A 22,691-nucleotide genomic window follows, 5' to 3' on the forward strand; every position below is an offset into this window, starting at 1 on the left:
AATCCAAGAATATTTAATTTTACCAAGCAAAAAAGCTGAAAAAGTTGAGGAAAAATGCGGCAGGTATGGCAAAGTTTGAAGAGACCCATCAACAATGGTAAAGAACATCCAGCAGAGGCATTTTCATGAAAGCCGTTCCCTTCTTCCTTTCTTCTTCCTTTATCAATAGATAAGCTTTACCTTCTCCCTCCTGCCTACATGCAGACTTTCATGGATATGATACCACTTGACACAATTTCAGGTCAATTGAGCAACACCAAAATTTTCTCTTAACTGAACCGAAGCATGTCCATCATAGAAGGGAACAAGGACAGAAGCTAACTAGAATATATCTAATTGCAGTATACTTCTTAACCCTCATTATAGTCTTTCCTTTTGCCCAGGTGAAGGAAGTTCCGGAATCAAAAAAACCCTAACAGATCCAGGAGATTTTTACTGATAGTAAAATAATTGAGAAGAAGGTTAAGGGAGTCAGGCCAGGTATTTATAGGAGAAGGTGAGGGAATAGGTAGATTAAGGGAGACCTGGAGGGAGACTTGCGAAGGAAAAACCTGACTTGTGTTGCAGGTGGTGGTGACAATCAACACCTATTTTCACTCATCACAGCAAGTTTATTCTCATTTATATGATCGAGGGAAAACATTTTTTGCAAAGAAATTCACATTTAGGGTCAACTTTGGTACAGGAAGAGAGCTCAAGCTCCTTCATCTGCTCCCACAAAAACTTTCTTCTACATCTCCATCACCACTTGCAGCGTAAGCAAAGCAATCCCTTTCATATCCTTCAAAGTTTCATCTTCACTGAACACTATCAGCTATCCCCAGAGTCCTAATTTATATCCTATTACAGTGTTACATGGGAATTAACTTAACAGATGCCAAGCCAAATGCCCTGGGAATTTTAGCAAAGTAGTCTTTGAAACTTAGTAAGAGTGGAACATGTATTCACAGCAAAAATAGAATAAAGCAGGTTTCTTTAAAAACTGTGGCAGGCTCAAAATTTCCTCTTCTCTAATCTAGAAGTAACATAGACCCTTAAATACATGAAATATTTATATTACACTTCTCAGTGAAAACTTAGAAGAACATACGCTCTAAAGCCAGCTACACACCTATACTCAGGCTGCCTCTGTTCAAAAAACCCTCAAGTGACAAATACCTAACAAATACATTCTTCAGGAGGATTTAGGAGAAAATTGCAATTTTTTTTTAAAGGAAGGCTTTTCATATATTCTTGATCTTTTCTTATATGCACAAGTGGAACAACTATTTACTTTTCTTCTACTTTGTATGGAACCAGCATGCAGAGCATACTTTTGACTCCATAGAAACAGCATTTTAATGCAAGTCAAATTAATAAACCCTTTAAATTTACAGGAACCAATTTTTAAGCAGCATCAGCAACAGAAAAATGGTTTTACAAGTCAGAAAATGGAGGACAGGCTCCAAGCTTCCTACATTTATTTTTTAAAAGGTTCATTATGCCAAAGACCTCCTCTTCCTTCAGAGTTAAATTCACTTCAGCAAGAAGCAACCTGAATCTCTCCTTCAGAGGCACCTTTATACGTAATAAATGGTTCATACCCAAAGTAATATTTGGGTGGACAAAAGGCTTAGAATAAAGTTCTGGGAATTATTATACTTTTTTCAGAGATTCAAAATTCATATGAAGGCTGTTTCCCAGTATTCAGTGATGTAATAAGAATGAAGATCTTGCAGAACATAATTAAAACCCTTCCCCCAGGAAAGGAAAAGGGGGATTATTGCCGATGTTTCTGGGAAACTTCCCGGCTACTATAGCAATAGGTCCCAGCAGTGGAACACACACAAATCTGTAACTGCAGCTCAAATTTAAACAGGTGGGATCTAAAAGAAATTATGTGAAGGCTAGCAAAATGTAAATGCCAGGCTACAACCCTATTTCCTTCCAGGAGAAAAAAATAAATGAGTCTATACTTATTTACCTGTAAGAGTCATTAAAGCAAACAAGAGAAGAATAAATACAATACTGGAAAAGCCTACAATTAAAAAAAAATGAGTCATGCCTCCAAAATCTCATCATTAAATATAAATTGCAATACATTTATTTGTCAATCGTTAGTTCAGCCTCTGAGAGCAGTTGCATTGCTTCTGGCTTTTTTTCCCTGTAGCCTGTAGGGATTAGAAAAAGCTTATACACACATGTATAAATAACATGTATGCTAATCAGGCACTTAAAAAATCAGGAAATATCAGGAGACCTTCAAGAAAAATTAGCAGGACTGAGATGAATATCGTTAAAATCTACTAGAAAAAACAAAGTGAGGAAGATTATTTCAGACTTGATCCTTACAGCACGCACAAACCATAGCAAACTCTCAATGAACACAAACTAGATGAAAATGTGCAGTTTTGAGAAGAACTGAGTCCCCAGGCCTGGAAGCTCACTCCCACTACTACTTCCCAACCCCAGCAGAGGAACAGATCTCCATGCTGTCCTACCCCTATCTTTCTCATCTGATAAAGAAACCCAGATGCAATGCAAGCAAAGAACCGCTGTAGATCCCAAAGTCCTTGAGCTGACTGAGGAAGGGTCATCCCTCCATTCTCTACTACTTGCCCAATTAAGCAGTCACAGCCACAGCAAGCAGAGAACAAGGATGGATGCAGAGAAAACCCCAAGAACATCTGGAGAGCCCTACAGACTTAGATGCAGGAGTTTTGAATATCTGGAGTGCTACCAGCTTCCAGACCAGCAGATAGTAAGGATGCTTTTGTGTTAACAAATCTCTTGTGCAACTCCAATTCTGAATGAGACACAGCGTTGCCTCAAAAATGCACATGCTAGCACATATCACTGAAGTTATTCATTCTCCAGAACTATCATACATATATTTTCACATCAGGCTTTGAACTTTTATCAGCAAGATCAATAATGCTGCCTTATACATCACAACTCTCCAGCTTCACAGTTACTACTTCAGCATATATGAAATATTAGCAGGATGTAAAGGGATCAGGTTCATCTCAATGCGTTAGGACACTAGAAAAATCAAACAGGCACATCTTTGACTCCAAAATACTTAACATCATCTGATCAGTATTGATACTTTAAAGCATTAAATCATCCACCTTGTTTCTTAACAGTCAATGGCAAATGCAAACCCAGCCTGCAACAGAGTTAGCACTATCACGGGTAGCAGTCACCAGCAGAGGACTGGAAGATCTTGTGACTTTCTGGAGCATCTTGTCAAGTTATTTGTCAGCTGAAAAGTTTTCATTGCCTAACATTAAATTGGAATTTGTACCTATCAAAATATGTAAGTTTCAAAGGGGCAGGATACTGCTTTGGTAGAGACTGCCTATTTCAGCCTACCTCTTGGCTCTCTTGCTACCACAGCCTCTTCACAAAGCAGTGGCTACCAGCTCTCTATCTGAAAAGAAGCTTTATGATTTCAGAAGAGGAGGCTTGTTTCCAGCTACAGAAATCTGACATCAGTTTGCAGACAGCCTATGGGCTGCAAGTGGAATAATTCAGAAGTCCATTCCCACCGAGAAATCATTTCCACTTTTAAAAAAAAACAGTTCCTCCTCAATACACTTGACCTTATTAAAAGTGTAATTCCCACTCCAGTCTTCCAGAGATGCACACTCTAGCACTCCCAAAGAAAGGGCTGTCATTTAAGTAAAGTAAGCCATTTTAAAATGGTCTAGCAATACCCCAGTGTGGCCTGGGGGACTACTCACACCAGGGACCACTCTCAGTAACAGCATAGACAAGCCCAAATCAAGTCTGGCACCCACACACCCACCAGCATAGTTTCCCATCACTAGCCTAGCAAGTTTTAGCACTCTCGACAGGCCTTCTTGCTGACCCCATGTGCCCACAGCACATACCCTATTCCACAACTTTTGGATCAAAAAAAAATGCTCAGAATAATAATTTTTTTGTACAGGGCACTGTGTGGGTTCCAGAAGAGGCCCTAAGCTGAGTGCTGGGTAGCGCAGAACAACTCTTAAGATAGAGCAGGCCGCACCAAACAGCACAAGTCACTTTCTGTGACATGCCCAGCTCTTCTTCAGCACTGCAAGAGGTCTAATGGTCTTGCCCAAATTTGCAGGCGGCAACATAATTCTGAGACTTCACAAGAAATTTGTTCAGTCAAAAATCCTTTGGAAGCCTGCAGGTATGACAGTAAGAACAGAACTAGAATTAGATTTAAAGTGAAACAGAGAAACTGCACCATTGCAGCTTACACTGGACAAGAACAGATCATAGATAAGCCATTTAGGCAGTGTGAATGGCACCTATTTCTCCATGCCACTTCTTGGTTTCATGAAATTGTGGAAAGACTCTTTCCCTTAGCAAGAATTCAGAATTCTTCCCAAAAACTAAATTCAATGGGACTCTCAAATACATTTCTCTGGCTCAACAAGTGATCTTAAGAAGCTCAGAGTGGTTACCTTCCAGATAGAGCCAAGGATCAACAGAAAATGAGTGTTTAACTTTTTTTGTGACAATAGCTTTTGGACTCCTTTAGGGCCCACGTATGGCCCCAGTTTGGAATATCTGCTCAAATGTGTAATTTGGCCAGGTAGGCATCCAGCTTCAAAAGACCTGAAGTACTGTGGGTGCTACAGTACCCACGCAGGTGCAACAGACATTGCATGGATAGCGTCCTGAGTGCATAACTAGTTTTTTTGTGTATTTTTTCTCTTTGAGACAGTAAGTTACATAAGCAGCAGTTCTGATGATACAGGCAGGCAGCTAGAAAGAACAGTCCTCAATTGCTTGCTTTTTAAAATGTGCACTTGTAAATTAAGAAGCATTTCAAGATTAGGCATCTGTCCAATTCTTTTTATCATTTAGTGTATTATGCTAATGAGGATGCTGTTTCTTTAATTATCATTTGAAATAAAAATTGCATTCAGTCCCTTGATCTTCCTTAAAACCATTCCCATGCTCGATTCCCCCATAGGCTTTTAATCACACTGCTTCAATGCGAAGCTCCGGTTTCAAGAAAAACTCTTCACAAAACTGGTTCACTAAGAAAGTTTAAATTGTTTTCCCTCATCTGAGCTGTATCCTCTACCACTTAGCAGCTTAGGAGGAAGGGCTATAAGGCTCAAACTAATAATAGATTATGCACTGAATGCAGCCTAATGCCAAAACCTATTATACTGCATATATAACAAATAGCAAATGCCAGGACTTAGAATAGATGAAAGTAGAGAGACAGCTGAAGTGAGCTATAAAATAATACTGTCCTGTGACACTTCACAGCAGAATTCAGTAAATCCTATTTAAAAAGCACTTAATACACACATTGTGAGCTGTTAAATTCATTACACAAAATTACCCATCTATGATGTTCATGGGTATCTGTTACTAGTCAAAATAGTTCTCCATTCTGTTTCAGTGTGGCTTACCGATTGTCCTGACAGAGGTTCCTGTAACAAAAGCCCTGGCTGGGTGGGAGCCTGAGTCTTACTGGATGCACAAAGTCACCTCCACTGCCTGTGACTCTTCTGCATCTCTGAGCTCACCCCACAGCATCTCCACATGCTTGTGTTGCGGGCACAGGCACAGCAAAGCTTGTCTGCTTGGCCCCCTGTCTCCATCCACACATCCTGGAAATAGGCCCATGGTGGAGGGACTTGCCATGGCACCCCACAAACACTTCCCCCTAGGATGAGGGTGGGAGGCTGCACTGCCCAAGCCTAACCTACCTCACCCCACATGTCAAACAAGAGTCATCATCAACGCATTTACTCTTCTTTGGAGATGCAAACATAGCTGTATAAGCTTGTCTTCTGAAGGGAGGAAAAGACCATCTCATGAGTTACCTCTGGGCTTCAGCCTCCAAGGCAGGCTCAGGCCACCCCCAGCATTCAGGGAGAAGTTACTGGCATTTCTTGGCTTGAGCAGCAGCCACCTTTGAACAAGCCTTTTGATGCTTGCCTCACTGCAGCCCTGAAACTCTTGATGCTTGCCAAGTTACTGTCTCATACAATCTGAGTTGCACACATATGATTGATAGAGATCCTGGAGACAAGTAGCACTCTCCTAGGCCACTACAAAAGATTTTTTCTTTTATGTTTTAGGGCACACACTACAGTAACCAAAGTTAAACTTCAGTTATGGTAAATCTATTTAGAGCTTAACTGCAGTATGTATTGCATGTTGTGCTTTCAATCCTTCAGTGAAACTGAAAGAAATACTTGATTTTTTAAAGCTAAGACCTAAACTGCACCAACATCTTGAAGCAAAGTATTTACAGGCAAATATTCTGACATCTCATTTATCTATTTTGCCATAAAATTGGCTTATACATGATTAATTATGAAAAATAAGAACAGCATGCTTTCATGCACTTCTACTTTGAAATCAAGGTCACACTTTGTTTTGCAATTCAGAAAAAAACAGTATGAATAATATAATTAACATATCAGAAGATTTTTTGCAAGTAACTATATTTAAGCAGGCTAAACCAGCAGCTTATGAAGTTGTTACTATTCTGTCATTACAGATGGATCATTTCTTAGCCCTTGTTTATAGCCTTTATTTTATTTGACTAATCCTTTATATTGAAAGGATGCTTGAAGAAGCATCCCTCATACTAAGCCATACAACATTGAATGAAAACAGTATTCTGACACAGAAATATTTACAAGCCAGTTCCTGCTCTGTGGACTCAATTTCAGCTGGAATACTGCTCCTTAGAAACAATTCAGTAATGGTGTGGTTATACATATGAAACCAGTAACTTAAAGTCATAGAATCATGCAATCATTTAGGTTGGAAAAGACTCTGAAGATCAAGTCCAACCATTAACCGTGATAACCATGTCCCTAAGTGACACATGTACACATCTTTTAAAGACCTTCAGGAATGGTAACTGCACCACTTCTATGGGCAGCCTGTTCCAATGATTGACCAACATTTTCAGTGTGAATGTAAGCCTCCTCTGGTGCAACTTGAGGCCATTTCCTCTTGACCTATCACTTGTTACTTGGAAGAACAGACTGACAGTCCCTCACTACAATCTCTTTTCAGTTAGTTGTAGAAAGTGATAAGGTCTCCCCTTTGGCCTCCTTTTCTCCAGACTAAACAACCCCAGTTCCCTCAGCTGCACTTCCCAGGATTTGTGCCCTAGACCCTTCATGAGCCTTGTTGCCCTTCTTTGGACATGCTTGAGCACCTCGATGTCTGTCTTGTCATGAAGGGTCCAAAACTGAACACAGTATTTGAGGTGCAACCCCACCAGTGCCAATACAGACTTCCATCACCCATCTGAATACATCCAGTAAGCCACTCTGCAAATTCTCTACTCAACATATTTAGCTGCCAAAATACTTCTGCGCTAAGCGCAGTATAGTAGGAGAAGATGTGGGTCTCAGGCATTTGGATGTAACCGCTTCATGTGAACTATCATCTGCCCATACAGCTCCTTACAAACCCTCACCGATCCTATATATGCAAGTCAGTTCTGGTGACAGAGCAAAAACACATGTTGACAAGTCCTTTGCTTCAAGTAGTGTGAAGTTCATTTCTAGATGCATGCTGTTTTCACTACTAAACATTTACCTAGTTATCTCAGTAGCTATCATCCATTTCTTAATACTGTACTTAATGCCTTCTCAAAGCATGAGAGAAGAGAAAAATATATCACCTTTTGACCTCAGCTACTGTTCTTTCCATGTGTCTCAGCTGCTGTGCAGAGCCAGCCCCAAAGCCAGCTGCGGGCTTGCAAAAGGACATGTGCATTGGGAGCTGCCTACTGTAAAGGTCTGACCAACAAATAAGAGTCTCTCTATGTCAACACAAATTGCCGAGAAACTTGTTATTCATGTGTCACAGAGCTGGACATAGAAAGCACCACTTTTACCGTATCGCTGATATTTTAATAACTTCTTTTTTAAAAAGGGCAATTTGTTCCCCTGAAATCTGGCTTTACAATGGCAATGACAGGGCTCAATTTCAATAGAAATTAGAATTGCCTTTTTCAAAAAGGAAGTTCAATTCTATTAAAGGTTAAGAAGGTAAGAGACAAACACAAGATAAAAATCAACACTCAAAAGCACTATACTTATTGAAGCCATGGACACTGCATGTGCAAAGAGAAATGCAAAATCTGGAATAATGGCAAATGACAAGCTGAGACAGAAGCTAAGGTCTGCTAGAAATGAGGTAAGGGAACAGAACGAAGCACTCCTCAAGCATATATCCTTGAAGTTATAAAAAAATGCGGTCATATTGAATTTTAATGTAGCAGAGAATCTGTGGGTTCTGTGTAAGAACACTGAAGCCTTACTAGTAAGGCTTTAGGAAAGCCTGAAAGTTCTAATTCACTACACAGATTAGTGAAGTCAGCACTAGCTGATGTTGTATTAGATATCTACTGGATACAGGTGAACTATTTAACTAGAAAGTAATGATTGATTACGGGCAAAGGGAAATGCTCAAGTTTCTTTTGCAATTTGAGAAGGATATGTAGTCTTAAACAATACCTAATTTACTTGTTTGGATATTTTAGAGCAACAGTTTCTCAAACCCAAAAAACAATCATGAGCAAAACTGAGCAGGGGGTAATAATGACACACAAAAACACAAAAAGGGTTTTCATCCCACCTGCTACAGAATGCTTTATTGCATGCCAAAAAGAAATAATCACTGTGATACAGCCATGAAAGAAAGCTTTTTTGGTTGAAGATTCCTGGCTAAGGAGAGTGACAGCAGCAGCAGAGAAACCTGTAAAACAAACTCACAGTACATAACAGATGGGGAAAAAAAGACACTGAATACAAATTAACATTGCAGAAACACTAGCAAATGATGGAAGAAAAAACCCCAACACATCAAAAAGCTATGGCAAGACTTACAACAGTACGAGCTCCTCCTTAACTAAAACAAGAATAACAGAATGCCAAGCAATGACTTCAATAACTGGTCATTCCAGACAAAAATTATCAAACAATTTAGAAAAAAAAGAAAGATGTATTTAAAAACAACTACTACTCTGCATTCAGAAAGAAGCTAGATGCTGCATTCACATCTTGTAATGATAATGACTTACCATGCCATCAGTAACCGGACAGAGTTTCAAATATCCACTCAGTTAATACCCTGCATTCAAGGGTAGAGGACAGATGAACCTGTAAGTTTTGATTCAGTGACTACTTTTAAGAAACATGGGAACCATAGAAGTTCCTGGTGACTGGAAAGAGTTAACCTCAAAGCAGTATTTAAAAAGGTGAAGTAGGATAACCTACGCACCTATTGAACAGTTAGGCTGGCATCAGTAGCAAGCAACAACAGGGAAAGATTATCATGGGACACAATCAATAAGTCATTGAAAGACAGTAGCATAATTAATACCAATCAGCACAGCTGTACAGAAAATAAGCCTGGTCATGTAAATCTGATCATTTGTATGCAGTTACATCATCATCTGGTAGTGTGCTGACAGGACATTTCTAGTACTAATTTCACACTACACAGCAATTTAAAGTCATGCTATACATAAAATCCTGAATTAAAAGATTCACCATACTACATCAGCATCACTCATAGTAAATGAATATCCAAAGTGGCTAACTAAATGGATATCTAAATGGAGAATCAGCATCCAGATAACAGATTCCTTGTCAGTCCAGCAAGGAAAAAAATGAGGTACAACACTTGGAAGCTAAAAAGAGCTACACTTTCTCTAAAGGTAAGGCTTATTATTCGCTGAAACAATTTACCTGTGACACAGCAGATTCATTACGACTGGTGTTCTCTAAATCAAGACCATGGTCTTTCAGGAAGATACACTAAATAAAGAAAAATTAAAGGACTACTGCTGATATATCCTGCATTTCTCTGACCTGCACTGAGCAGGCAGTAAGAATAGATATTCATATGATCCCCTCTGGTCTTTAAGTTTATAAGCCTAGGAAACAATGACCCAGCCATTATTAATCTTTCTGGAATTTAATGCAATAACTGAATCATGCTTAATCCATCTGATACAGCATAAAGTCTCTTGAGTATTTCTGTGGGATTTCAACTGTAATCCAGTGTTAAATTACTGAATAACTGTTAAAATATTACCAAGGCACTTCCTTGAATTTGATTTTTAGCTGAAAGCAGGAAAAACCTATCCCTTTTTGAAGCATCTCACTAGCCGCTTGCAAAAATACCATGGCATAGCATCGAACTCTTGATCCATAGCTTTCTATATAGACCAACTTGAAAAAGCATTTCCAAAGGAAAGTCAAAGTAATGCTATCAGAACAGTATTTGCATGGTGTGCCAGAAAGCCTCTCATCAGGTAGATCTGCAACTAACACTAACTTCACACAAATCTCTCTTAAATGGGGTTATGCTCTCATATATCCATCATCTTCCCAAGCAGTGCTCCAAGATCGGTACAAGAGGTGAAAGTCACATTATCTCTGCCAAACACAGTTATTTGGTCCTGTCTATTTGAAACAAAACACAAGGGCTTGAAAATGCCATTCTTGTAGACAGCTCTGGAATGGGCCAGGAATCTTCATTTTCCCAGGTCTGCAGCCAGTACTCAAATTGCAAAATAGGCTCCTATGTTTCTTGTTCTATTCAAGATCTACTTCTGGCACAATTTTCCCCTTCAAAAGCTGAACACCTCTAACAGTCATCACACAGCAGACTCATTTCAAAGATTCCCAGAGCTTTTGTCCAGCTGATGGTCTTTAATTTCCAGTCCTTCTAGCATAAGGAATCAACAACTTTTTAAGCTACTTTTCACAGGTCTTTCTTTGAACACCACCAACAACAGCTCAGATAGGAAGAAGATATGTTAGTGAAAAAAGTACTCAATACCTGTTTATAGTGAAACAAAGCATCTATGGAAGGGAATGCTTTAATATGACCTTCTGGAAAAAACTACCAAGAAATTACCTCCTCTGCTATTCTTTTGGTCGGGTTTTTTTTTTGTTTTTTTTTTTTTTTAATCTTCTCATTTAGATGCAATTACAGAATATTGAAACATTGTACAACTCCATTTTTGGGGGTATTGACATAGTTCTTTTTATGGCCATCATTCAAGCACTAAGGAGTCCTCCAGCAAGCTGGGAAATCCACACACAGTTATATATTGAAAATTAAGAATACTCAGAAGGATTCATCTGTATTTCTCACTTCAGCTTGTGCTCTTCTGGGGTCCAGCCTTTGACTTTGTCCAGTTAATGGTAGTGGGACAGCTGTACACAAGAACACTCTGTGAAGGGCCAAACAGCAACTCTTCCCACCTACTGAACTCATACAGCTTTAGCCTCACTGAGTTACAAGACTTAGAACCCCAGTAATGAGAAGGAAGAAACAGTTATAACTGGTTTTATACCAGAATTCATATTCATTTCGGTATATATATATATATATATATATATATTATAAAAGGCATTTTTTATATCTTTGCTTCACTCAGCACTACACTCTCCTGCAAATGTTCTCAAACAGATGATATGCATTGCACTATGCCTTCCCTTCTTTCATGTGAGGCAACAGAGTGCTGGAGCATTACATGCCACCTGTAAGACCACAAACATGGGATTTCCCCCATCTGGGGTTTAGCTGCCTGGCTGCTGCAGGATTATAACCAGGATGCATGTGCCACCCAGGAGACAGTGACACACCAGTCCACTCACCCATTTCCCAGCCAAAACCACATTATCTGTGACTGAGCATGACTGTTACCAGAGAAACAGCTTTTGGCTTGGGCAAAGGATGGGGTATTCCTCCCCAGGCACCTAGGAGCATACAGTTCCTGTCACACAGCACTGTCCCCAGAGGCATCTGCATATATGAAGAGTCACTTGAAAGCCAGGTATCATGACATGATGTCTGCTTTAGCTTTCTGGGCCTGCCAGTCCCTACTGGCTCTAAAGCTGGGGCTGGAGAGGGAAACAGACATGCTAAAGGATTTCCTACATTGAGGATTGACGTGGTGGGGATGTCCTTGACAATGGCCTGGGTTTGTTTACTCTTTGGTCCAGTCTGCTTTCTGCCCTCAGTCTGATTACCACAGAGACATCACCCCTTGGGTGCCTCCTCATCAGGTACAGTGCTGTGTGCTAGCCTCAGAACTCTGTTTTTATTTGGTCCATTTGAGATTAACCCTGGCTGGGCAAAAGCTAGAGATGCACCTAGCCAGCCTTCTCGGTGGTGGGCTGGGAAGAGGCAGCCTGTGGCCTCCCTCACCCCCTCCAGGGTTTGGCAGTAACCCCATAGTCAGCCTCCATCCAGATCCTACACCATCCTATCTCCATTTTCTTGAGTTATTTGAGGCTTTGGGAGCACTGCCAGCCTGTTACCGGTGGGCAGTCAGAGAGTCAACAATATCTTCAGCAGGTGCAAATATTGCCTCACAGTTTACCAGCATAGTTGTCATTTGGTTCCAGATAAAACATTGCTGACCTCCCAGAGACCTCAAGCATTGTTTTGTTGGGGACAACGTCATGTCACTTCAATACAACATGACTAGGATCCACGTTACAGCCATCTCCCAGTTATGCCTTCCCAAAAATTAAAGACTGTCTTCAAATACTCTTATCTTATCTCATGTTTCCTATATATACTGCCCATATCAGACAAATGAAAAAAGAAACCAAACAAACTAACAAACAAACCCCTTCACACTAGGAAAGCAAAGGTCTATTTTTGTTTGATAATTCTCCCAGTAAAAAACTCATTGTCTGCTTTGAAGTCACCTGTATCTCTGCTCATGCAATTGTTGGAGGGAGTTTTCTATTCATAAGATAGACTAGGAGTAATATCAATATCAAAAACGACTTGCAAAAGAGTTATTTGATGGCAAATACATTAAAAAGATCAAATCAGACATTAATAATACGGAAGACAAGCTTACCCAGAATACTAGAAAAACAAATGTTACTTCCATTAGTTATAGTTTGCCCTAGAAGATAGTCCCAGGGTGGAAACCTTTAAAGAAACAAATAAAAGACTCATTATAATTAGGGTAGTTAACAAGGGCAGACACCATCAAATCTTTTGTAACGCAGTGCTCAAGATTAAACATCCTGCTCTTCCGATTGTGATCCTGTCCAAGTTTCCTGGCATTAGCTCACAGATAAGCTGATCTGTGTTAGGAGTTAAATGAAGCAAGGCACCTACTTTCAGAAAGGGAAGAGGAAACAAAAGCTTCGTGAAACATAACCTACATATTTTCTGTTCCTCTTCCTCTGCAGTATCTTTAAAGTCAACACTCTCAAGTCAAATTTAGGTACACAAGCTGAAAAGGAAGCATACATTAAACCTAATCAGGTTTTAATGTATTTACAGAGATCATTGTTTTTAAAGGACTTGGTGCTATTTGACATCTTATTCCTATGCCACATTTTGATGGGATAACAGTGATGTATTGCTGTTCGGGGAGATATATCTGAATTTGCTTATAATGAGGTTACTTAGAAAAAGTACAGAAGGAATGAAGAAAATCATTCATCAGAGATGAGACTGACTGCTCTGTAATTGCCCAGGTCTTCCATTTTCCCCTTCTTGAAAATGGGGGTTATATTTCCCTTTTTCCAGTCGTCGGGAACTTCACCTGACTGCCATGATTTTTCAAATATGATGGCCAGTGGCTTAGCAACTTCATTCGCCAGCTCCTTCAGGACCCGCGGATGGATTCCATCAGGTCCCACGGACTTGTGCGCGTTCAGATTTTGAAGATGGTCTCGAACCAGATCCTCTCCTACAGTGGGCCCAAGGTCTTCATTCTCACAGTCCCTGTGTCTACTTTCTAAGACCTGGGTGATGCGGTCAGAGCCTTTGCCAGTGAAGACCGAGGCAAAGAAGTCATTCAGAACCTCAGCCTTCTCCAAATCCTGTGTAGCCAGTAAAGTCATAAGATGACAAAAAGCTGGAAAAGGTTTTGGGGTTTGGTTGCTGGGTTGTTTAGGGGTTTGGGGAGAGTGGGGGGAAAGTCGGGTTTTATTTGGTTGGTTTGGGGTTGTTTTTTTCTATATTACATCACTGATATGTATTGATTGTATTATGATGGGAAAGAGGCAGAAGACAGAGTGAACAGTTAAGAGGTACAAGTGCAAGGAAGAGCAAGAAGATTTATGTTACTGTGGGACAAGCAGAGCAGGTGGAGATCAGAAGAGACCTGAGGGTGTGACAAGGAAAAGGCAGAGTCAGACAAAGAATGGGGAAGAACAGCTGAGGGAAAAGGGAGAAGCCATATGACACTTTTTTCCTTGTGGTAAAGATAAAGTGGAGAAAAGTTAGATAAAAAGATTAGAAAATATTAGAAGATGGGAGAGCTCAGTGGGGTTTCAGGTAAGAGATTTAATTAAATGGGGGTTTAAAGCGTTTTATTCACATGCAGCTGTGGCCATTGTCAAACTTTCATCGTTGTTTATGATAAATTTCAAATTATCCCAAATCCAAATAACTGGTAGCAAAACATGCACTAATTACAATTAAATTTCTATTTTAATAAGAAAATCCAGGTATGTTCTGTTTCTGCCTTCCCCCTCCTCCTCCCCCCCACTTTCCGTTCCCCAGCAAGGCAGGTTGCTTCTTTTCAAACAACTCAGTTAAATGAAGTTGTGTGTTCAGCCTCATTAGCCACCATCCCCATTCCCCTGTGGCTTTAATTAGACAGATCTCTTTGTGTGATTGTTTAGGGGGAAGGTTTGAGGTAGCTGTGCACAAGGTGGGTTTTTTTATGTTATCATTCTTCAAATGCTCCTAATTACACTGGAGGCAGCCGAGGCAATAGGGGCAGATTGCTGCTCTCCCATGGAGAGGGCAAGGCAGCAGCTGCAGCCAGCAAGGCACACACACCCCTCTGGCATGGCTAAGATGCTCTTCCACAATGTTCTTCCCCCACTTTACTCAAGACAACCCATCATTAGGACAAGCTCAAGTGAACGGTCAGATTTTCTGCATAGACACTGAGCCCCAACCACATGGAGCTGACTTCTCCCAACAGCCTCCCTCCTGCTCCACAAGCACCCATGTTGGTTCACCACCTCCATACGCAGCACAGAAAATCACTAGGCAGGAACAAGGCCCCAACATACCACCAAATCTGGGGGATATAGGAAGCCCCCAAATGAAGGGCAGTACCTGGCTGCTGCTTTTCCCGTGAAACATCTACTCTACAAACCCAGCACATCCACTTGACATGAGGCCATGGCAGTGTCCCACGGGGCAGAAGAAAGGCTCAGGAAGACCTGCTCCAAAAGTCTGACCGAGCATTTAGTCAATTTTCTAAGTGAGCAGAAGTACCAAGATCATGAGATGACCTGTTTTCAGCTGGAAATGGGGTAAAGACTGATGTTTCAGGAAAAAAGAAAGTGGGGAAGGATCAGCTCTGCCCGTAAGGGGCTAGACAGGACTTCTTAAAGGCAGAATTTCTTCTTCAGACCCCATTTGCACTCTATTGGCAACAAGACTGCAGATCTGGCAAGCATGATTGGCAGAAAACCCCTAAAAGAAAAGGGCCTCTATTCCACAGCTACCCTGCCCCAGGGGAGAGCCTGGGGAGCACAGCACCACTCCTAGGCTATTCCTGGCTGCCAGGGTCAGCAGCAGTGCAGCAGGGATTAGAACAAGTTGGATTTGTTACATAAGGGGCATGTTGCTCATGGCTTCTCTCAAATCCCAACGACATTGCTGTTATGCAATAGGAACAATCAAACAGGGCAGCTTTCCCTTGATTTGATTTTTTGAAAGTGCTGAGCAGCTAAAAATGAACACCGTGGATCTGTCAGACTCACTGTTATGTTTTCCACTCTAATCAGTTTAACCTTAAAGCTGCTGTAGCTTATAGGGACAGTGACTCAGCTTTTACTTTGCATGAGGCCTTGGGATACAAAAAACTGAAATAAAACAACCTTTGCCCACCTCCCCACCTGGTTCTCAGTGCAAGGGAAAAACTTGTATCTTCTGAACCAAGCCTGCGGCCTTTCATTCCTTCAGCATCAGTATCTTGCTGGCTCTACTAACATTAACAGATTAGTCATCAATAAAGGCAGTGAATCTGGCCCTGAACTTTACTGCATGGGTGGGATGATGGCTGTGAGACACTGACACTTTCATCAGTGAAAAATGCGAATTCACCTGGTAGAGTCTCCAGAGATCCTTGCCTTCTCAAGTTATGACTGTAAATACTTCTGATGGCAATGCGCACAATTTTAAATGATATACCTATGCATACACATTATTTATAAGTGTACTAACAAAAATACATTGTTTCTGTAAGCCATTATATCTGGGCATGCTCCGGCAGTATCAAGGATAGGTAGGTGCAGATGTTTCAGGAAGTCCTAGCTGGAGTTTGATCAGGTTGCTGTCATATTAAGATTAGCACTTTGCCCAGTCTGGTTTTTAAAACCTTACTAATTTCTTTCCAGCTTAAAAACTATGCTTAAAGTTTTCCATTTGAGTCAAGCGGAATATAAAGTTTCCTTAGTTTAACATCTGATTACCCATTTCATGTAGATCACCAATTTCTTACCTATTCTCCTAGCCTTTCAAGACATTGAAAAAAAGAGCCCAGTTTTAGTGCTCATGATAAATATTTGGCTTTATATCATAGCATTAAACCCCAAACAGCACAGATAGTTACCATGGTCCAGCAACCCCATCTTACACACTTGCTCCTATCTGTAGTCTTGTGCATGCAGCCATTTGATTCAATCAAGGCTCATATAACTGGCCTCCAGAGATTGTTTTACTGTTTTTCTCATTTTAAAACCTCACTACTATATTGCACCAATAGCTAAACAACCTTTCGTCACAACAGCAAGAGAGGAATCTAAAAATCCCAGTGGCCTGGTAGACCAGAATAAATGCATTCATCCTGTGAGCATGGCTCTGCCCAGCACACTGAAGTGCTATTTACTTCTGAAAGTCTTATCTGTGCGCAGCATCTTGCCAACTTTCCCTGTGCATAGCACATCGTGATTCCTCTCAGCTTTCTGGCATGAACAAATTGCATCAAACTTGAACACTTAATACAAAGCTTTATTTTCCCCCCATCACAGTCCAATTCTGGTTCAGTAACACTAACATACCCTGTAGCATTGAAATATATTACTTGGGATTCATCTGGTGCCTCTGAATTTTTCTGGCAGTATAAAATTGAGAATTGCTATGAGGACTGCCTTGGACTGAAAAGCTCTCAGGAGGATTAAAGGGCTTTGTTTCATATGCCCCATGCAAAACCTGGCAGAGACAACACATGCCAGAGGGCAAAAGCACTACTGGAGCATCTCTGTTCTTCAGGTTACCCTTGCCTGCCAGACTGGCTGTTCGGCAGCCTTAGCATTTTGCTGTAACTTCTGAGCAGCCTGTGAGGATAATAAAGACAGAAGCCAAATCAATTAGGGTAAGCTATCCAATAGTTAAAATTCAAAAGTAAGACTTAATAGAGAAACTAATTAGCCCAGCATGTGTTTAGATGCTTGTTTACTTCTTAACTATGATTTTCAAGGGAAGTCGTTCTCTGTAAGTGTTGGTGATTATGCCCACGAAGTGAAAGTCACAGCTGTGCAAAGAGCAAGTTATGCTTTTCTTCCAGCCCCACATCCTATACAATAGCTGTTTCAAAGAAGTTTCTATCTGGGCAGAACAGTCCTCATGCTCATATAAGGAGCAGCAACCTGTGTTACACCATCATCTAAATTAAGAGTCATGATTGCAGGCTAGGAGGGGAATCCAAGGAATTTTTTCAGCTGACGCTTTTTCTAGTTTTGAGGATTGCATAAAAATCACTGATCTGCAAGTGATATCAGTAAAGCAAAAGCCTGGGAACTGCTGCTACACCAGATGCTTCTGAGGATTAAGTCACTTGCAGAGACTTTTAATGTGGATGCCCCTGCTGGAACAAAATGGGCTTCTCCTTCCACAGTCCCCAAATGCCCTGCAAGAGTGGGCCAGCCTACTCCTCTGACATTTTAGAGAGGAAGCTAAGGCACAGTCTTAAAACAACTTTACTGCAATTACGTGGGAGCACTACTTGGATCTCCTTCCTCTCCAGCCAGTGCACCCCTTGCCACCACTTTCTGTGCAGCACTACATGCTGTGCCTCACCACACCACAAAAGCAGCAATAACTTTTCCTTGAGCAGAAAACAGTTCCTGCCCTGCAATGTGAAGGTTCACTCTGGGGCTTGGAACCCATCTGCCAGCTTTGTAGTTGCTTAATTGAAAAAGAAAGTAGAATTCTTTAAAGAAGTTACCACAGTGGCTGCTTAAATAAAGTCTTTTAAACAGCCTGTCCTTGTCCTGGAGACCTGTTTTTCCGATGTTTTGAATCGTAGAATAGTTAGGTTTGGAATGGATCTTAAGATCATCTAGTTCCAACCCCCCTGCCATGGGCAGGGATGCCTCACCATAGACCATGTTGCTTTGTCTTCAAAATACAAATCTGTATCATAACAGGGTAGCATGGGACACTACAGATCACTTGGTTGTGAAGTTACAGCGATTTATAACAGCTAATCATCTCCCCTCTTGCTTCTCACCCTACAAGTACTCACTAAGTGGGACTTTCTCATGAAACCAATGACAGGGGAGAGACAGGTGGCTGCAGTGCTTGGCTGTACCCTGAAGATCTTTCTGGTGACTGTGGGTGAAGCGCTGGACCATATCCTCTTCCTAGTTTCCCCACTGTAAAATCCGGAATAGCAATAACATATAATGGCAGTGGACACGATAAACAAGGTTTTCGGAGAGCAAAGCATCAACTGCATATGCAGCAACAGAAAGTGACAGTGTTCCCAGGCTCATGAGGATGCTATTTATATTACAATAGTGCCAGAACAAGTTACATAAAAAAATCCATCACAATTATTTTCATGAAGAAAGACTGTTTCAATGGGTTTGAGTTTGCAACAACAAGCCCAGGTACAAATCAAAGTGTCCTGCACTGAAGTTTTGCTGCTCTTTGCTACTTTCTTTCCACTTTCTGCTACTTATCACTTCTGTAGCAAAACTGATTGCAGAGTGTTCCGCAAAAGTTGCATTTAAACAAGCCCAGTATAATTATAAATAACTTATGATAAATGCAATACTTGTGTAGGGAAAGTATTCGCTAAATCAGCTGTACCTCAGTAGTCTTTTTAGCAAACCTCAGCACCCAGCTTGGGGTGGAGGGGAGGAGATCCTCTTGCACTGCTTGTTGCTGGTGTTTCATCATCTATCTTAACCAATGTTGCCCATTATTATGCCTAGATCTTTTCTCCTCCAGAGCACTGAATCAAATATTAAACCATGCACTGTGTATGAGTCCCTGCTGTATCGTGCTTCATTTCATCTTCATTGTATGACTCTTCAGAGAGCACACTTCACTGGAGCCTACAATTCTGGCTGCAGTTCCCTGTCATACACTCGTTTCTGGTGCTTCCTGCATGAACTTAGGGATAAAGAATGCACACTGAAAGCTGAAAGTCTTGTTTCTCTTAACTTACTGTGAGGGAGGACTCTTTCATTGTTTGAGTTCCCTGCACAGCCTCTGATGGGCTGTTGTTCTTTACAGATGTGGAGAACTGTATTTCTGCAGTAGATGCGCTTCTAACACTCTTACCCCAACTGTTTTCCTAAATATTTAGCATTGCTTACTATATTCTAAAGGTATTTTGCATAGAAATGCACACTCCAAAAAATAAGACAGTTTTAAGCTGCTTTCTTGCTTATTACAGTCACTATCACTAACCCAACAGACAACAGCCTAGGAAACTTTACTATAGTAGCTTTGCTGTAAAGAAAAATAACTACTTATCTGACCCAAACCTACACCTTTGTAATATCAGTAGCCTTATACCTACCTCTGTCCTTAAAGAGATAAACATGGGAAAGATATGGTACCATATCAAAAGCTACTTCAAACTAACCTCATTGACTTAGCCTTGCAAGGTTCTTCTCAGTTCCTCCCCTCCCCCCACCCCATCTCAGGTAGTGATTTCCAAACTCACAGTGCTCAAAGGATCACTTAAAGAATCCCCATTTTGCACCTTAAAATGAGACTTTGCTGTGCAGAAATCAAGGTGATGATAAAAAAGCAGAATGGGAAGTTAAGCCTCCCTGCTTACTGCTGCCTCTCTCCTGCAGCACAGGCTGTACCACTTTCCACAACAGATTGCAGCAATAGGAGACAAGTAGCCGGGTATATTTAATTGCATTGGAAAAAGGCAGACTGGTAAAGAGTTTATGTAGCAGGGGATATAGAAAAGCCCACATCCCTGCCTGAAAATGAGGATGAGAAACAATAAGACCCATGAATATTACACTGAATGTAGAGCATAAAACAGTTCCTGCATGAAATTACACAAACCAAAACAAGGCATTTATGCATCACATTATAACCAGCTCAATTCCTGCCAAGTGCCTCCTTAATGCAGTCATCCATTGCAAAGTTAACCTGTACGCAAACACTTGACATTTAATTATTTTGTTACCCATGCTTTAATATAAGTAAATATTTCTGATGCTTGACCTGCTGAGAAATATTTACTCATTTTTTAATCCTTGCTGGTTTTAATCGTAGAAAAAAATGAATAAACTAGGTTAGAAAAAGACCTTTAAGATCAACAGTGCAATAATAAATGTCAAGGCTCCCACCAGCTTCTCTTTCGTATTTAGAGCTATCAGGGGTCATTGGTTCCTAGGGAGCACAGGCTGATGCAAAGGCAGAGTCCCTTCTCCACTGTTACCTTCTTGAGGCAGAGAGAGTGACCACGGGGGAAAGAACCAGGGGCAAAGGCAGCAAGGGAGGTGAAGCCAGAAAGAGGAAAAAGGTACCCAGACTCACTCAGAGTTGGAAACAACTGACCTAGATGAACAGCTCTTCAAGCAGAGACGTTTCATCTAAGAAGGGACACATGGACCCACTGCCCTACCTTCACGGATTTATCCCCCCCTCACTAGCAAAACACGACCTTATAACTCACGGTAGCTGCTTTACCTTTCCATCATTCATCGAAATAATGAGATGCTGTTTAATTCCGAAGAAGGGTCAGAGAGCAATCGCAGGTTTAGGTCTGCGAGCCGGTGCGCTGCTGTAACTCGGCACTTGCCCTGAGCCCTGCGCCGAGCGCAAGGTCCCGGCCGGAGGCACCCAGCTCGCCCCGGGACCCTGCTCCTCCTGCACCGTCCGGTCACGCCACTCTCACACCACCGGTATAAAGCGAGAAATTCCAGTTTTTGCCAGGTGCTGCACAGGGAGCAATGCCCACTTGATCCATACCATCTATTAGCATCCTCAAAACTTTCGGCTAAATAGATTTGGCAGCATATATTGTCCATATCAATAAGCTGGGCTCTCTCCCTTACCTCACCACCCACACCTGTCCCCGCAGGTAGTGAAGAGGAGCAGCCCACGAACCCCGCCACCCGCCTTTCCCCCGCGCAGGAGCCGTTCCCTGGCTCACACCGATTTTTGCCCACGTCCCGTACCGCAGTCACGGCTCTCCGGAGGGGCGGCGATGGGGCAGGGAGGGGACAGCCCCACGGAGCCCCACCGCGCGGAGGGGAGGGGAGCGGAGCCCGCGCTGCTCAGGCCGGGGCAGAGGATGCGCGTCGCTCACCTGCCCCTGTCCCGGCGCGCCGGTGGCGGTGCTGCCCCTCCTGCCGCCGGCAGGACGGAGCTGCGGCAGCGGCCGCGGCCCGCGGGCCGTGTTTATATAGCGGCGGGGCGCAGCCGCCCAGCAGCGCCCGCCGCGCCGAGCCCCGCCGCGCCGAGCCGCAGCGCCCCCTGCGGGATCGCGCCGCGCCCTGCGCCGCCGCCCCGGGAGGGGCACCCCGCCCCCCTCGGGACAGAGTCCCCCCCAGGAACCCACCGGGCAAGTACAGGTATCGCGATAGAGGTGGCAATGCAAGAGGAGACTTTTCCACAGTAGCCATTGGGATAATCCCCCCAGAAGTGGTGGATTCCCCGACACGGACACTCCTAAGATTCAGTTGAACAGAGTGCCGGGGTATCTTGCATACAACAGGCTTTTGCCAAGACAGGTTGGAACAGATGATCCCCGATGTCCCTTCCAACCTGGTGTTCTATAGGTGATTCTGCCCCTCTACTCTGCTATGGTGAGACCCCACTTGGAGTACTGTGTTGGAGATGGTCCAGAGAAGGGCCACAGAAAAGACTGGCGGGATGAAGTACCTCTCCTACGAGGAAAGGCTGAGAGAGTTGAGGTTTTTCAGCCTGGAGAAGAGTTTGAGAAGATCTTATTGTGGCCTTTCAGTACTTAAAAGGGGCCTATAGAAAGATGGGGAGAGACTTTAGCAGGGCCTGTTGTGCTAGGATGAGGGGTGCTGGTTTTGAACTAAAAGAGGAGAGATTCAGGTTGGACGTGAGGAAAAAGTTATTTTTTTCTTTACATGCTCCTTTACAATGAGGGTGGTGAAACACTGATATGGTTGCCCAGAGAGGTGGTGGATGCACCATCCCTGAAGACATTCAAGGCCAGGCTGGATGTAGTTTTGGATAACCTGATTTAGTTGAAGATGTCCCTTCTCATGTGAAGGGGGCTTGGACTAGATGACCTTTGAAGGTCCCTTCCAACCCAAACTATTCAGTGATACTATGGCTTTATGGTTCTATGATACAGATAACACAGAAAGTTTCTGTGCCTGCATTTGTGGGATGCTTCTGGCTCTGCCTGGTGGTCCTGGGAATTGCTGTGTGCAAATGAACACCCTGTAAGAAAACAGGTG

At 42.2% G+C, this 22,691-nt stretch overlaps 1 protein-coding gene across 2 annotated transcripts in view; it reads right to left on the reverse strand.

The window, feature by feature from the left end:
* Nucleotides 1-21,623, reverse strand: part of MTUS2 (microtubule associated scaffold protein 2) — a 300,838-nt gene extending 279,215 nt beyond the window's left edge. Inside the window, exons 1-3 of one of the 2 annotated variants that reach the window (XM_065678446.1) lie at nucleotides 21,432-21,619; nucleotides 12,869-12,942; nucleotides 9,056-9,105 (exon numbers count right to left, since the gene is read on the reverse strand). The gene's annotated coding sequence lies outside the window, so the exon portion shown is untranslated. Of the gene's footprint in view, nucleotides 1-9,055; nucleotides 9,106-12,868; nucleotides 12,943-21,431 lie in introns of both variants that reach the window. The other variant, XM_065678445.1, reaches the window with a different exon arrangement.
* Nucleotides 21,624-22,691: the final 1,068 nt, after the last annotated feature.

The sequence above is a fragment of the Lathamus discolor genome, chromosome 4, assembly GCF_037157495.1.
Source record: "Lathamus discolor isolate bLatDis1 chromosome 4, bLatDis1.hap1, whole genome shotgun sequence".
Taxonomy (NCBI): Eukaryota; Metazoa; Chordata; class Aves; order Psittaciformes; family Psittacidae; genus Lathamus; species Lathamus discolor.